Source organism: Streptopelia decaocto (assembly GCF_964273445.1).
Source record: "Streptopelia decaocto genome assembly, chromosome: 2".
Lineage (NCBI taxonomy): Eukaryota > Metazoa > Chordata > Aves > Columbiformes > Columbidae > Streptopelia > Streptopelia decaocto.
In genome coordinates this window covers 132,568,293-132,583,024 of record NC_138655.1, presented here as the reverse complement: position 1 = coordinate 132,583,024, position 14,732 = coordinate 132,568,293, and the positions used below count along the sequence as shown (strand labels likewise).

Genomic DNA, 14,732 nt, shown 5'->3' with positions numbered 1-14,732 from the left:
TGGCTGCGTTCTGGCTCCTCCGCCGTTCTCCCCCGGAGGGGTGCAGTGAGTGGTGCGGCCGGGCGGAGGGGGCGGGCGCAGGGGCGCCCGTGTATCAATGTGTCTGTCCTTCGCTCCTCCATTGTCTGCTGCTGCTGCTGTCGCCTTCGCGCTTGCCCTCTCCTCCCCGGACCGCGCAACCACCCGACAGGTGCGGCGGGCGGGAAGGCGCCCCCACGAGTGGGCCTCCCCGCGGCGATCACGTCGCGCAGCTCCGCGGCTGTGCTGCCCGGGCGGTCGGCGGCGGGGCAGCGCCGGGCGGGCGGGCGAGTCGCGGGGCCTGTGCGCGGCGGCCATCGCGGGTCCGGGCGGGCGCCGCGGCGGGACGAGCGGGGGCCCGCGGAGGAAACGCGCGCTCGGAAGCGCCGCCGTGCGCGGCTTTTGCGCGGCCCGGGCGCTGCTGCGGAGCAGGGGAACCCGCTGGAAGCCCCGGGGGCCCGGATCGGGCGGTGCTGGGTCCGCTGGCGGCGGTGCGGGCTGGCACCTGCGGCTGGGCAGCCCCAGTGCCCGGCAGTCGTTCCTCATAGGTGGCTTTCCTGCCTTTTTGTGGCATCGGTTTGTGCGATGGTTTTTTTGTTTGTTTGTTTGCTTGTTTGTTTTTTTTTTCTAGGCAGGAAACGCTGTTTGTTCGGCTAAAGCGGCCGAATAAAGCCCTGGTTGTGTCGCGACATCGTGTCTGCTAAAGGAAGTGGACTCTGATGAATTGGGAAGGGAAATAACGCGTTTAGGGTTGTTTAGAGCCGTGCCTTTGTTAGCGCCTTTCTAAAATTAAACCGTCGGTGGAAAAAAGATCTTTGTTACGGATCCAACTTTCCACTCCTCCAGCTGCAGCTTGGGAGGCGCAGGGATTATCTACAGATCCCCAGCAAGGCACAGGGACTGAGATTTAACATCCTCGATTTTTGCATGTGTTTGTACGAGAGAGAAAAGCAGAACCCCGGTACTTGGTGGCACTTTGAACCCTCCTTTGTTTTACTCTTCAGTGTGTAATTTTTGTATCCTTTATTTTAAGGAATCCCTTTTTTTCCTGTAGCTAGTTTTTGAAGGCATAGCTTTATCAGCAAACTGATTTTTTTTTTCTTTCATTAATACTTGCAGGCCATCTCATGGCTGCTTATTTATTGGAATCTATCTTTTGAATTCGAATTTTATTTTCGATTTTTACATTTGTTAACTGCTTAACTGACTTTCGGAAATGTTGAAGTCCTGTTGTTCGCTTTCTGGTTCATAGAAAAGCACGCTCTCCGAGTCTAGTATATCTTTATAACTTTTTGGGTAGAAAACCAAAATGTGATGCAATTTTATTTTAACAAAACAGTCAAATTCTGTATGTTTTCCTGATTTTAGAAATCACAGAAATACAGGGGTGTACCACTATCTAGTTTTATTTGAATCAACAAGTGTAAATAAGAAAGATTGCTTTGGACTTCAGATTCTAACAGATTCCCTTGACTTTTTTTGTGGGAAACCAAAAATGCCTGGAAGGAAATTCCCTCAAGACAAAAGTGCTTTGTATATTCTGGTCCAGAAAGATATCCCCATGTCGTGCTAATGGGAGTCTGTCACCAGCTCAACCATGAAGGCTGAAATCAGGGGCTAAGTGGGCTTTTGTTGGTTCATCGCAGGGTGTGAATTTTACCCACTGTGAACAAATTTTGTGATATTTAAAAAAAAAACAGCCCACAACTGTCAGGCATTCAGTGTACAAAAGTAAGCATATTACATTCCTTTTTTAAATGTGAGAATGGCAATACGTTCACTGCACCCTAGTTCATAGAGTAAAGGAACACACACAGTTTTTCCTTGCCAGCCTCAATAGAGCTCACTTGCTGACTTAAGGCTGCAGGAGTGCTCTATCTGTAAGAGTGATAAGACTTTAACACAAGTTAAAAATGTTTCTTGCTCTTACCTATGGAAGGCTTCTGTGTGACCTTCAGTCTGGTAGTTTGCAGACATTTCACAATCTTCGGTTTATTGTTGCAGGATCGTGATGAGGTAATAAAGTGGCGTTGCCTCCATTTTATGTGTTGAATTTGAAGCATGGAGGCAGCAAATTGTTTTTCCAAGGTGAAGTATGGAGTCTCTGTCAGGGTGTGGAACTGGAACCTGAAAATGTAGGTTCTGTACTGTTGTGCCTTGCCCTTTAATATATTTTATCTGCTGTATCTGGTTGTTATACTTATTTTAGTTATGGGTATGACTGTGTGGTAATGAATAATTTAAGTTGTGGTTATTGCAGAGGGAAAAAGATGCGTTAACCTCACTGCGACTCAATATTGTTTATGTTTCAAATGATAAGTATTACATATAAAATATTCCTTATTTCCTCATCAGATTATACGTCTGATACTTTTGATTTGTGAAGCAAATTTTGGGGTGACATTTTTTCCTCTCCAGTTTGCTGTTTCTATTGTGTGCAATTCTGTTCCTGGGAATTTACCATGGCTGTTGCAATCCATGTGTAGGTGATCCTAAACACCTGATGTTTTCTGCAGCTGTCGAGAGCAAGGTCCATGCAAGAAAATAACAAGGATTTCTTTCATTGAGTATTAGTAATACAATATACAATACAATAAATGCCTTTTCTTGAGTCTAGCTAGGGGAGAAGGGACTGCCTTATTCCTTGGAAACTGTACCACGAAACTCTCAGTCTTTGGATGTGGAAGAGACACAAAGGAGATGCTGAGCTGGTTTCACTGGTTTCAGGCTGTTTTCTGTCAAATGACTAAGCTTCATGTGTGTCTTGGAGGCTGCTTGAATTACAGCCCTGTACTCGGCTGCTCTGCTCATGGTAGCGGGGGTCAAAGATCCTGTAGCCTCTTTCTATGCCAGGGCTTAGTATGATCAGATACTTGGTCTGACCCACTGCATTTTCTCTGGGGAAAAATAACAGATCAAACAAGTACTGATATTCCTATTACTTATTCTCCTATCTCCCATCCCACTGGTTCACAGCTGAGGACTTCCCTTTGTATTGGATTACCTGCAGTGGATTTTTTTAATTTAGGTAAACTGTCTGCAGCATCCTGTGGTTATAACTGCCACAGCTGCTTGAAAAAGACCTCTTTTTGGTTTTGAACCTGCTACTTCACAGTTTCATTTGATTCGTCACCCTCAGCCCCCAGTTCCTGTTTTGGGAGGTGATGAAGAATTGTTCCTTGTTCACCCCTGACATGCAATTATGGCTTGCCAGACCTGTATTATCCCCCACCACTGCCTTTTTGCCAAGCTGAAGTCTTAAGTCTGTTTAATAGTTTCTATATGAAAGCCATTTCAGGTGGCTCTCAAGTGCATTTTTGTAAAATGGTTCTGTGATCTGCATGGCCTGGGCTATGAGAATCTCCTTCACGTGGAGCTGAGCCTTTAATAAAGACCTTCACTGGGTTTTCATCCTGCTCTCTCCAGTCCTGATAGTTATATCCTGGCCAAAGTGAGGAGTGTTTAATAGGATTATTCATTTAGATCAGTTCAAGTTCATGCAAGTTCAAGGCTTTTATTGCTAGAAACATCCTCTGTTTTTTCCTCTCAGATCTCACAGATACTGATCTGTGGATAGATTACTTTCCCCTCCACCTTATTAATTTGCGTCGTATACCTCTTTGACTTCCTTAAGCACTTTTATGTTACTGTGTTGGGGCTTTTTTTTAAGTTTCATCTTGGATCTCAGGATAATCACTGAATCTGTGATATGATCTGTCAGTGTCGCTAAGTCTTGTTTTATACCCAAAGGTAGGTTATAAAAAGACTGCAAAAGAATAACTGAAGGCAGACAGAGGCTGGTGAGCATGATACATGTTTGAACACAATAGGTGTTTTCTTTGAATGCCAGTGTGTTCCTATAGTCAGGGTGCTCATATGAGACATGGGTATAGATCTACATCTGCTACCATTTCCCTGTTGACCTTGCGCCAAGTTAGGCTTTCTCTACACTTCCAAATTCAGGAGCAAATCCCAACACTTGACTCCAGCCATATCCAGAGTCTGGCAAAGTGAGACCTGTACTCACTCCATCTTCTCTTGAACACTGACTTGAAGGATTCTCAGGCTTATGGGACAGAAGAACACCAAAGCATCTCCCAAAAGATTGTTGGGTCGAGACTGTTGGGTGAGCAGACTAGAGGTGAGCAGTGTTCTCCAGCAGGAACTACAGGACAGAGCAGTACGAAAGTACCAGTTTGGGGCTTGAAGGTTCAGGTAATGGTATAGTCCTCCTCACAGGGTTTATTAGTCTGATTTAGCACAAGTGTTCATAGTTTGCTCCTAGACCTGATCTGTCTGAGCTGAGCAAGCTTTCATGTTTTACACCCAGAATATCACCAGCGTAGCAACCATCTCTATAGATGTTTTTGTAGAGAAAACTGCTCGCAAGTTTATTTGTATAGGCTGCAAAGTAAATTTTTGAGTATATGCGCTTTTTTTCGCTATATCTTCAGCTGCTAATCATGCAAGGCCAACCCACATAATCATCCTACAAATGATGAGGGTTAACAGTGCAAAGAAGGAATTTTCGGGTGCTCGGGTATTGTGATGATGAGAGCAATGCGAGTGCCTTAGATAAATGTGCATTTGTTCTACCTGATTAAAAACTAAAAAGAAAAAAAAAATCAGCATTGCTTCCGTAACAAAACCAGAAATGTGTAAGCCTTGCTCCATTTATATACTCAACATTGGATCTGTAATTTAGGAAAAAAAATGCTCTTTTCCAGTTTGATTTCATATTCTCTTAATTGTTTGTTCTAAATGGTCCTGATATGAACCACTTGCTCAGACAATACATCTACTTGGTTTTTCATATGAGACTTTGAATCGTTTTGTTTCTTTTTGATAAGAAAAATCCAAGCTTTAAACAAATTGTTTCACACAGATGAATTCCATGAAGGGAGGTACTTTAATTTTTTTGTAAGTGTAATAGAACAAGCAGCTCTTTGCTGGTGAAGGACTGAGATGTGTTTAGTGACTGCAGAGCGATAAGTATCAGAGGCTCAGCTGAGCACCTTTGCAAAACTAAGTTCTTCCCCACTTAAGCTTTGCCAGTGGTGGCAATAACCCAAGCATGCATTAGCACGGCTTCTGCAAGAGTTGATGTGCAGTGGCTTTTCAGAGGAGTGTTGCTAAAATAAATTAAAAACTTAAGAGATGTAAAGTAAATAAAATTACATAAAGCTGTAAAGCAAATATATCTCCATGTAGAAGGATGTTGAGAAACTTAACAGCACATACAGACCCCACTCCACCTTCTGGAAATCGTGAGTGTGATGCTGGGAAAAATTAAGTCTCTGAGAGCGTATGTGTCAGCAGTTAGTGACAAACCTTTTATCTGGTGAAGAATGGCAGAGGCAGTTGGGTTAAACATACCTAATTAGGTCTAATCCATGAGTAATTTTTCAATGCATGATAAGATTATTTAAATGCTGCTTACATAATGCAGTCATCTACAGATATATGTATCTGTTTGTGCGCCTAAGGGAATTGTTTAGGACAGAGGAATAAGATTATGTGTTGAATGGATATGTGCTATTAAGTTCAGTTTAAGAGACATCATTTTTTACGTAGCTTATTTTCTGTCCTTATTCCTCCTGTTCAAATTAAAGAACTCTTATGTCTGTGTTGCACATAAGGCAATAGGCCGTCACCTATATCTCACTGCCTGAACCTGCAGGAAAAGTAATTCCATTCTGATACGTCACATGCAATAAATTTCACTTGTGCACTGCCATGGCTGTCCTGTGGATTTGATTTCTTTCTCCATGTGATCTGTTGTTGATTAAATACGAGTGCTCCTCTCAACTGCAGCGGTACTTACTTGTTAATTTAAAGGAGTAATTATCCGTTCAAAGATAACTAGAATACGCAGGGATCACTCAGAGGTAATGTTGGTGTGTGAGAGGAAAATCAACAAGTGAAAAAAAAAAAAATCTATTGCTTATCCCTCAAGAGAGAAGTCTGTGGAGTGCAATAATATTCTGCCACACCTGAAAACCCTTTTCAACTTGCCATACTGTACTTCTTAAATCTAGCTGTAGGTCTTGTAAGAAACTGCAAAAGTCAAAACAAAAAGCAAAGTCGAGACAGTCCACTGACCAAAGGGAGGGTACAATGCTGTGATGGCCTTATTTACAGCAGCATGGGCTCCTTGAGGTTCTCACATGCTGTAAAGCTGAGAGCAGAACAAAACGCTTGAGTTTCAGGATTGTACAGCTTTGTTCTTGTGGAAAGTGAGGTTGCATAGTGCAAACACCATAAAGGGAAATGGTATAATTGTAACATATTTCTGGTAAACCTTCCATCTTGGCTCAGTTTTGCAGTTGGGTTGGGTCAGTGCAAGTGGCAGCTTGTGTAGGTCAGACTGGAAGACTGGGACATGCCTGGTGCATACTTCCTAGGCAAAGAGAAAGTGTTATAGTTAAGAGGTGAGCCAGTCGTGAGTCTGTACAGAAGATGAAACCTGGGTAATGGCTGTTAACATGACAAGAGGTTTTTTTTCCTATTGTTCATTCTTGTTCCCACTCCATCTTTAGATACGCCTTTAACACTAAGTATGTTTTAATATAGTAAAAAAACTTCCTTACATGTGCCATATAAAACAAATAATCTTTTGTCAAGTTATGTATTTTGGTTTTTAAATTCCCAGAAGTTATGAAAATACTTCCAGGAAGTAAATCAGTAGTAATTCCTACCATAATAGGGACTTTGTCTAAAAGAGCTGTTTGTTGCTATGCATCTAAGAGATTTTGAAATTAGAAATGTGGTTTTGCAGTAGAATTTGCATAGAGTTTTTAATAGGAATTTTTAAATCCATTGAGTACTTCATACATAGCCATGTTTTAGAGTCCCGTATAACAATTTGCTCTGCAAAATCCGAGTTATTCTTAGGTCAGATGGAGAAGTTTTGTATAGAAATTGCTTGCAGTTATTGCAGACTCATAGTAGTGGACAAGGATTATTGCTTTTAGTCAGCCTGTAAGAAGGATGAATTACTTCTGGTGGGAACTAGAATTGAGGACAGACAGGTCAGGCAAGGAAAATGCTAGACACAGTCTGGGACAGAGAGGTCGGTCAGGAACACAAGATGGAAGCACCTCCTGTGATGTCTTGAATCCCAACGAGTTACACCCATCTACAGCTCCTTCAGCTACTTCAGGAAGAACAATTAAATATGCCTTTGGGGTTGTACTTCATTGTAATAACCACTGTTTCATGTGTTTTCCTTAAATGTGTTTTCATGCAGAAAAAGAAGTCTAAGCAGCTTGACAGTTTGTAATGTGCAAGCCTAAGTGATCCTTTCATTTTAGGTTGTTTCCTTAGATAAAATCTCCTACTTGTCTAGATTTTTTTTTTTTTTTCCAAAGAGGGAATATTCATTCAGTGCATTCAAGTTATACATTAGTCATTTTTCTTCCGATAAGGCACAGGAGGTGAAATCTTGGGAATGTGTTACTGAGCATTAGCAGATACAGGGCTAGTCATGTATTTTCACTACCATTCATGCCTAAAGTAATATGAAATTAGGAAAACAAAGTATATTATTTGTTTCATAATATTACTCAATAATAATACCCAATAATAAACCCTCAATGAGAAGTCAACCCTTCCAAAAGAAGAGCAGATAGCAAGCTTCTTCTTGATCTGCAACCTTCTGTGTATGAGCCAGTATTGATGAGTTTGATCAGAGTCTTGTTGCTGGATTTGTCCCATGTCTCTGCACCTCTCTGAGATTGCTCCTGATACCTGGGCTGGTAGTTTCCCTTCTGTTTAGGTCTGCTTTGACTCTATTATCTTAATGCATAGTTTCTTGTGACTGAGACCTAAGGATCCCCAAACCATCAGCTAGTGCTTTTGAAGCCCCATGTTGTGCTGTTAAATCCCATATTCTGTCCAAGATGGTGTTTTATTTTTTTCCCTACGTTTTGCAGCAAAAAAGAGGCCCCAGTCAGCATGTCCCCAGGGCTGTCTGAATCCTTGGCTCTGCCCTTGAAGTCCATTATCCTGCGTGTCAGTCTTGGGTCACTTCCCAGCACAGGGAAGAACGTGCTTCACCTCTGCTCAAACACCTGGATGAGGTCTTTTGCCGGGTTTTGAGTTGGGCTATTTTGTTTTGTGTAACTCTATTACAAGATTTTTCCTTGGATTAGAGGAAGGAAAAAATAATCTACTCTTGCAAAGGAGACAAAGGAAGGGCTTTATATTTTAAATTGTTTTATTCCTGTTAAAGTCTCTATTGGTCTGAAAAGTGCCTTCTTCCCAGTGTGCCCTGTCATCAGTGTGTCAGTTTGTGTTACTGTTGTGCCTCCAAGATCCTGTGTTGTGACAGTGGACTGGTTGTTTAGTGACCTACGTTGCTAAATCATTGAGGCATCAGACTATCTGGTCTCTCCTGTGATGAAGTTGTGGGATTCTTTAACTGTCACCTGCAAGCAGTGGTCCACGGGTCTCTGAAGCCAAATGCGTCAAGACAGAGCATTTCACAGGTGAAATTAGATTACTGAATAGCTACCAAAATCAGTGTTCTCAAGAATTGGTTAATAAAGGTTCATATCAACATACTCTTAATCTGAAATACCAACTCTGTTTTTGCAGCATTGTCAAGATTAAAGGAAAATTACCACCTGTTGCAAAGCCCTTGGTTGAGAGTCAGGTTAAACATCTGCTGTTTCATTTTAGATTTTTAAAAAATAATTTTAGCTTGGCACTTCTACCTTTACATTTTATCTTCCATTAGCAGAGAACATATGCTAGGTTTTCTAGTTTTTCAATGCCACAGAGTGTATCAATTCTATGTGGGATGCAAATGCATTGGTCTGAATGGGTTTTAACAGTCAGTTCATTGACTTTGAGAGTTTGACTGTATGTATCCATGACAGAACAGATCTACATTTTGGGATTTAGCATCAGTTCACTTCTTAAAATTAGAAATTTTTTTGTTGTTTTGTTTTCCTAATTGTACAATAGATGCAGTAGCTGTTAATGATATTTTGGCTTTTGAAAGGCTTGTTTCTTTCAAAAGGACAGGAGGTATATCAGTGAAAGGTATTTGCCCTTTTTTCACTGAAAGTTAATGTATTTTGTAGAATCCTTTTCTAGATTGAGGTTCAAAAGCCCTAGGTTAACTGGCATATCTTTCTGAAGTCCTCAGAGAAACCAGCCAAGCCTTTCATTGTGTTTTTTCAGTCCAGAAAAAAAAACATCTTTAGCTGTCTTGTTGATAAACCTTTTAATTTATTCACCTCTTGCATCCTTGTTGGAGGTGAGCTGTAGAAATCTAACATAGCTTTTATTGGCATTCTTACTCTCTTACATGTACTTTTGTGTGCATACACCTACAGACAGACATACATCCCCTGGAACCTTTATTAGGTTATCCACAAAAGTAGGTTGCTGACATCGGTCTTTCCAGTGCATGAACAATAACGCTGTGAACAGGAAAATAGGTTTCCCTATTAACAGTGTCAAATATCATTGTGCGGAGCTGACATTGATCCAGCCCAAACAGTCACAAAAAGCGGCTGTGTGCTCTTTCTGCCGAAGGAAGCCAGACTGGCTGGCATAGTGAGGTTTTATGCCCATTAAAAAAGATCTTAAACCTCTTCTGGTTAGAAATCTGTAACTCCAGCAGTAACGCTTGGCTTCAGAAACTGGGTTGGGCACGGGTGGGTGGTTATGGTCTAACGCTGAGCCTGTTCTTTCAGCATATTTGTGGTACGCTGGATTTTGAAACTTCTTGCCCAACAATGGAGACTCTGTGAAACATCTCAGAAAGATAAGCAAGCAGGTCTACTGAATTAGCTATAGAACTGAACAATATACCACTAGTAATCCTTCTGTTGTTAATTTTGGCTGTGTGATTAAACTCTTTTTAGGTGTCACTGAGCTATAGACTCTCACACAGATTGCCACTATAGGCTCTCACACAGATTGCCAATCTCCAGGTGTGAATTTCTGTTGTAGTGTTGTAGAAACTGTTGGAGGAAGTTTTGATCTGGTTCAAATATCTAAAAAGTGCCTGAAGCAGTGAAACTGTTCACAAGAGACTCCCTTAAGATCCCACCCGGAGATGGGCAAGCAGAATATTTTAGATAAGCTATTTTCTGGAAATGTTTACTTTTCTCCATTGATTGCCCCTGCAATTTTTGGCTCTTTTCACAGACTTAGGTGTCTGCCGTCAATTCATGTCTAAAGTTAAGTCAAACATTCCCCATTTTTGGGTTCTGACAGTTGGGTGTTTGGTCAGGAGAAGTGGATACCGGTTTTGGCTTTGCTAATTGCCTCCTAAAATGATCGACAGTGAAATAGGCAGTGGTCCTTACAACTAATAGCATCCATTAAACTGTCGTTTTTTTGCCCTGAGCTGACTGACAGCTGTCCATACGTCCATTCCCAGTGTGTGGACACAAAGCGCTTCAGGAACTGCTGCAGTGTAAAAGGTACTGACCACGGGTGGGATTTGCTGCCTCTGCAGTGGAGTGGGGTAAAATATTATATATCTGCTCTGGGCTACATCTGGGTGAGGCAGATGTCTCTCACTCAATAACTCCTACTAGCTTTTTGTAATGTGATTATGCTGTTAGCACATGACACTAATACTGGAAAATTGATACAAATTCGTGAGGCAACAGGCTAATTACTGTGTTTTCTTCTAGCTCGGGTGATTTATATTGTTACTTTATTTTATTTCCTTTCATGGCAATGTTTCTTAATTCTGACATTCTGGTCAACTGTGTATTTAAATGTGTGTGTGTGTATATATATATATGTATGTATGTATGTATACACACTGAAAACAACTAGTTTGAATGTCTGCTGTCATCTCAAAAAGAAGCAATCTAAAGTCTTCCTACAAAATTAGTAACACAATAGGCTGACCTGGGTCAGCCCCCTTGGGATTTTTGTTTACTTTTCCTCCTCACCTGCCCGTCCTGAATTCCCACCCAGCTCTCAGTGCCGTTGTCATATACTCCGCAGTGGAGAGTGTTCTTGTGGGTGAGTAAAGCTTGCCTGATGTGTTTATGGACTTAAGAGAGCCTTTCTCAAAGCACAGAGTGAGAAGGAGCTGTGTGGGATACATGATGCCTCTAAGTTACCTGATCTCAGACCAAAGCTTGACTTACTGGGAGAAATTGGCCTTTGATCCAGAGCCTGGTCTCTCAAAGTGGTCTGTAGAGTTGTGTAGGTGTAAAAAAGTGTGTGCGGGGAAGGATGTTGTAAAAATATAGGTAGGTAGATGGGAATGCTACATTTGTTTCTTTCATGCTCTTGTCATACAGCAATTTTCAGCTCAGAAGGTTGTATCATCCCTGTGTTTAATAGCCCTTGATAGACTCTTGTTCCGTGAATCCATCTAAGAGCTTTCAGGCTTCCATGCGGGTCATTTATGGACTCTTTTTCTGGCCAAGTGAATGCTGCTAACAGCATAATCAGCATTAGCTGGTGTGTTTAGAATACTTGACATGGTGCAAAGCGTTGTGCGTTTCCACTGCTGGCTCTTTGTGCCATCTCTTTTTAGCCAGAAATATCAAAATCCAAGTATCTAGAAGCTGATTAACTATCCTGCGGGTAAAAAGCCATGTGTTAACTCAGTGAACTCCTTTCTCTTGCATGTGCTTTGAAAAAATAAGTAAGGAATTCTGAGTTAAAATTTGCTTGTCTGTTTACAGCAGTTGTCATTTTATTAAAGCCATGGCCTTCACTACTTGCAAGTGTATAAGAGGTGCTGGCTATTAATACATCCCTCCTCTGATTACTGTATTTAGTTCGTGTAATAATAAACTGTTAGCAACTGGGAGGCATTACTTTCTGGAGAATGCACACTTAGGGTTTGGGGTTTTTTCATTTTTAAGCTTAGCCCGTGTAACTTTGAAGACAACTTACGGGTTTTCAAACGCTGCAGTGCTGTATCCTGGAGACACCAGTGATTTCGTCTGCTTTTGCTGCTCAGAGCTTTGAGGCAGCAAGAAAAATGGAAGCAACACACCTCTGATTTTGTTGTTTTGATATTTGATATCGACTAGGGTCGATAATGTAAAAATACAACTTTCAGTGGGCTGGTACATTAAAAAAGAGAAGCAGGGGAGTGGTACCCTGCATAAGAAAGCTGCTCTTCTTGCCACTGGCTGTCATTACTGAGCTGTTCTTCTATTGTCTTGTGTCTCACAGACTTCATTGCCTGGAACCTTTTTTTAACATGCTTTCTTCCAAATACTTGCTTTTTTTTTTTTTGGTTTATTGGAGACCTGTCTCAGGGGACCCCTATAAAGTACCTCCATTAATGATTTCTTGCTAGTGCACCGTGAATGGTATCTGGTACTACTCTCTCTGCCAAACATTAGTGAAGAATTTAGCTAAACTGCAGCAGTACCTTTATAATCATGTTTTTGCAGAGTTTCAGCTGCATTGTTTTTCCTATAGGAACACCATCTCTTACAGTAATTGGTGAGATAGTTATATTTTTTCAGGATAAACAGCACATCCACTGTCCCTCTGGATTCAAGAATCCTGTTCTAACATCTGCACAGTCCATTGAAAGTGGTATATTGCATAAGGAAAAAAAAAAAAATCTTGTAAACGCTGGAAGAGTACGGTCTTCTGCTTGTTTTTCAAGTTAACCTGACCTTGATCTCTGCAGATCCTTTTTATCCCCTTCTTTTTCTAAGAGGTTTTCCTGCTGGCAGGGCATGCAAGCTTGGAATTAGATGGCTGGCCATCACCTTAAAATGAATGTTAATTGGGTATGAACTATCTGTAGCAATACACCATCTCCATTATCTCAGGTACTTCAGTGAGGAGCACAGCAGCCTAAGAGAGCTCTCAGCAGTCTGAGAAAAGCTCCTACTAACACCTTGCCCTTGAAGAACTATATCTAATTTCTCCTCTTAGTTGTGGAAAGAAACCTTGTTACTGAAAGATAAGATTTTGTGTGTGTCAACCCTAGGTATGATTTCATTTTCTTGACTTGTATTTTTATCTGTCAATAATTAAGATTTTTTCCCCCACTGACTGTGACTTGACTCATGCCTATTTCATATGGTTGGTGATTGCAAGACACAGAAATTCATTGCCTTGGTTGTTCAATTTACAGATCTCTTGACCTGGTGAAGTGCATCTGGAGTGCTTTGGTCATGGGAGATTTCTGTCTTGTTTTTACCTTGTTATTCAGCTGAGGCACTTCTGTAGCAATTCTTGGTGAGGGACCTAAGAAATATCTGCTGTCCTGAAATACATGTAGTGGGCTAGATCTGTGATGCAGTGTGTGATTGTACTTTAATTGGTGGCAGTGTTGGGGTTTGATGATTTGTTTGTTAGTGTTTTTTGAGTTTTTTTCAAGAAACATCTTCCCGTGCATCTCAGTTTAGCAGTTAGGTGACAAGATTTATGGTACAAATTTCAGTGTGTTTGTCTTCTCATTTTTAGTTGGTTTTACTTATTTCTCAGCTGTATAACTACTCACAGGTTACACAATTCTTGGATGGAGAATCTTGCATGAGCACAGTTTTTTACTTAATGTGTGGCAAGTTTCTTTCTCTTTTGGTATTTGTTTGTACTTGCTGCAGAATTAAACCAATTCCACTTGATGAATCTTTTTGTCTTCTTTCTCCCACAAGGCATGCTAATAAAGGACAATTACTTTTATTAGAGTGGACACTTACTTTTTACTGTGGAAAAGCACTGTCCTGTGATTTTAAAAATAAATAAATCAATATTAGGTGCCTGAAGAGCTTCTGGAAGGCTCTTTTGGGAAAGACAGGGCATTTGGTGTGTGCTGAAAACCTGCTCCAACACTATCTTGAGATACTACACATGATAGCCACGGGTACTAGGGCATGCTTCCAAGTACGAAATCAAAGGTCGATATCTAGTTGCTTCGTGTGCTGTAATGTCATAGGCAAAATTAACTCCTAACAGAAGATGTATTTTTCAGTAATAAACATGTGGATTAGCAGTATCCTTTTTTTCATGTAAATACTAAAAGCTTGATTGTATTTACCCTGCGCATCATTATGTGGCTGCTTAGTCCATGCATGTTGCCGTTGAGGTTGTTTGTGCAATAAAATCAGTGAGGTGATTTTAATGTGGTAAGAGCCTGGCTCTGGCTTTACTGTTTGTAATGAGTGAAACCTTTGGGGTAAAGGTTTCATAAACATTTAACTCTGCTGGTGGCCTCTGTGGGCAAAATGGCAAGATAAACCTTCCGGCTGCCAGTGCTGCCCTTCCTGCTGATTTGTACCACGTCTGAAGTTACAGACCTCCAGATTATTAGTCACTTCTTAAAAAAAAAAACCCTGTGTTTTAGGAACAGAGGGTAAGAGTTGGAAAATGGTGATGAAATAGCACAAGTCAACCTGCATAAAGAAAACCCGGTGAGTCTCACTAAGTGTAAGGGCTTGGTTTTGCTGGCTCCCCAGATGTACAGAGGAGAGAGGCGGCTTCTTAGTGCTGCTCTGGTCTCGTCCTCAGCACTTGGGACCCTGCGAAGCAGCAAACAGAGCTTTTTATCACCTTATTTTTCAGCAGTATCAAAGTGAGCTTTAGCAGAACGTAGGGAGTGTTGCTACCGCTCTTCACGTTGTGGGCTAGCCAAAGTACTGCCTTGGGTGTGTAAAATAAAGTGCTTTTCCTTCACACTGACTGGACCTGGGAAATGTCAGCAGCTGGGGTGGGTTCTGTAGCTTTATGAGAGCACTAAAACTGTTTTAAAGCAG

The 14,732-nt window shown here is 41.3% G+C and overlaps 1 protein-coding gene across 1 annotated transcript in view; it reads left to right on the top strand.

The window, feature by feature from the left end:
• The first annotated feature begins 74 nt into the window (after positions 1-74).
• BZW2 (basic leucine zipper and W2 domains 2) overlaps positions 75-14,732 on the top strand; it is a 56,401-nt gene continuing 41,743 nt past the window's right edge. The window contains exon 1 of the mRNA XM_082044245.1: positions 75-190. The gene's annotated coding sequence lies outside the window, so the exon portion shown is untranslated. The remainder of the gene's footprint in view (positions 191-14,732) is intronic.